General features: G+C 44.4%; 1 protein-coding gene across 1 annotated transcript in view; it reads left to right on the top strand.

The window, feature by feature from the left end:
- LOC115227603 (serine/threonine-protein kinase DCLK1-like) overlaps nt 1–2,500 on the top strand; it is a 16,163-nt gene that overhangs the window by 2,049 nt on the left and 11,614 nt on the right. Inside the window, exon 2 of the mRNA XM_036498668.1 lies at nt 330–426. The gene's annotated coding sequence lies outside the window, so the exon portion shown is untranslated. The remainder of the gene's footprint in view (nt 1–329; nt 427–2,500) is intronic.

The following is a 2,500-nucleotide window of genomic DNA, read 5'->3' as shown; positions in this document are numbered from 1 at the left end:
GTAGAAGACACTTGCCCAAGGTGACACGCAGTGGGACTGAACCCGGAACCATGTGGTTGGTAAGCAAGCTACTTACCACACAGCCACTCTACGCCTATACATATATATATATACTTTATTCACTCACAAGGCTTTGGTCGGCCCGAGGCTATAGTAGAAGACACTTGCCCAAGGTGACACGCAGTGGGACTGAACCCGGAACCATGTGGTTGGTAAGCAAGCTTCTTACCACACAGCCACTCCTGCGCCTATAAAGAAGAAAATGTACAATTTGCAAGCGATATTCATAACTGAATTATGGCTTTTAATTTTGAAATTTCTTTTTCTATTCCAAGCAACAACCAAGAAGAATTATTTGACAAGATCCTAAGTGGACATTTTGAATTCATTTCACCATTCTGGGACGAGGTTACGAGTTCCGCGAAGGTAAGACCCACGTATACACATACTCGTCTACTCTTTTACTCTTTTACTTGTTTCAGTCATTTGACTACGGCCATGCTGGAGCACTGCATTTAGTCTATATATATATATATAGTGGCTAATACCATAGCGGATCTATATTTAGCGCAAGAGTCGACCATATGGTGGTCACCCTCTTATATTTGTGTATATATGTATATATATATACTCTTTTACTCTTTTACTTGTTTCAGTCATTTGACTGCGGCCATGCTGGAGCACCGCCTTTAAGCGAGCAAATCGACCCCCGGGACGTATCCTTTGTAAGCCCAGTCTCTTTTGTGACTGGCACGTAAACACACCAGCATCGGTTGTCAAGCAATGCTAGGGGGACAAACAGAGACACACACATATATATATACATATATACGACGGGCTTCTTTCAGTTTCAGTCTACCAAATCCACTCTCAAAGCATTGGTCGGCCCGAGGCTCTAACAGAAGACACTTGCCCAATATGCCAAGCAGTGGGACTGAACAGAGAACCATGTGGTTGGTAAGCAAGCTACTTACCACACAGCCACTCCTGTGCCTATATATATGTTATTTTATTTTACTTGTTTCAGTCATTTGACTGCGGCCATGCTGGAGCACCATCTTTTAGTCGAGCAAATCGACCCCGGGACTTATTCTTTGTAAGCCCAGTACTTATTCTATCGGTCTCTTTTGCCGAACCGCTAAGTGACGGGGACATAAACACACCAGCATCGGTTGTCAAGTAATGCTAGAAGGACAGAGACACACAAACATATACACACACGCTTATATATATATACATATATACGACGGGCTTCTTTCAGTTTCCGTCTACCAAATCCACTCACAAGGCATTGGTCGGCCCGGGGCTATAGCAGAAGACACCTGCCGAAGATGCCACGCAGTGGGACTGAACCTGGAACCATGTGGTTGGTTAGCAAGCTACTTACCACACAGCCACTCCTACACCTATATATATATATACGACGGGCTTCTTTCAGTTTCCGTCTACCAAATCCACTCACAAGGCTTTATATATATATATATATATATACTCTTTTACTCTTTTACTTGTTTCAGTCATTTGACTGCGGCCATGCTGGAGCACCGCCTTTTAGTCGAGCAAATTGACCCCGGGACTTATTCTTTGTAAGCCCAGTCTCTTTTGTGACGGGCACGTAAACACACCAGCATCGGTTGTCAAGCAATGCTAGGGGGACAAACAGAGACACACACATATATATATACATATATACGACAGGCTTCTTTCAGTTTCCGTCTACCAAATCCACTCTCAAAGCATTGGTCGGCCCGAGGCTCTAGCAGAAGACATTTGCCCAATATGCCACGCAGTGGGACTGAACAGAGAACCATGTGGTTGGTAAGCAAGCTACTTACCACACAGCCACTCCTGTGCCTATATATATGTTATTTTATTTTACTTGTTTCAGTCATTTGAGTGCGGCCATGCTGGAGCACCGCCTTTAAGCGAGCAAATCGACCCCCTCGACGTATTCTTTGTAGCCCAGTACTTATTCTATCGGTCTCTTTTGCCGAACCGCTAAGTGACGGGGACATAAATACACCAGCATCGGTTGTCAAGCAATGCTAGAAGGACAGACACACAAACATATACACACACGCTTATATATATATACATATATACGACAGGCTTCTTTCAGTTTCCGTCTACCAATCCACTCACAAGGCATTGGTCGGCCCGGGGCTATAGCAGAAGACACTTGCCCGAGATGCCACGCAGTGGGACTGAACCCGGAACCATGTGGTTGGTTAGCAAGCTACTTACCACACAGCCACTCCTACACCTATATATATATATATACATATATACGACAGGCTTCTTTCAGTTTCCGTCTATTTTACTTTTAAGTCAAAGTTTTGACTGCGGCCATGCTGGAGCACCGCCATTTTAATCGAGCAACTCGACCCCGGACTTATTCTTTGTAAGCCGTACTTATTCTATCGTCTATCGTCTCTTTTGCCGAACCGCTAAGTGACGGGGACATAACACAACCAGCATCGGTTGTCAAGTAATGCTAGAA

This window comes from Octopus sinensis, unplaced genomic scaffold (assembly GCF_006345805.1).
Source record: "Octopus sinensis unplaced genomic scaffold, ASM634580v1 Contig05179, whole genome shotgun sequence".
Classification (NCBI taxonomy): Eukaryota; Metazoa; Mollusca; class Cephalopoda; order Octopoda; family Octopodidae; genus Octopus; species Octopus sinensis.
This window is presented reverse-complemented; position numbering and strand designations above follow the sequence as displayed.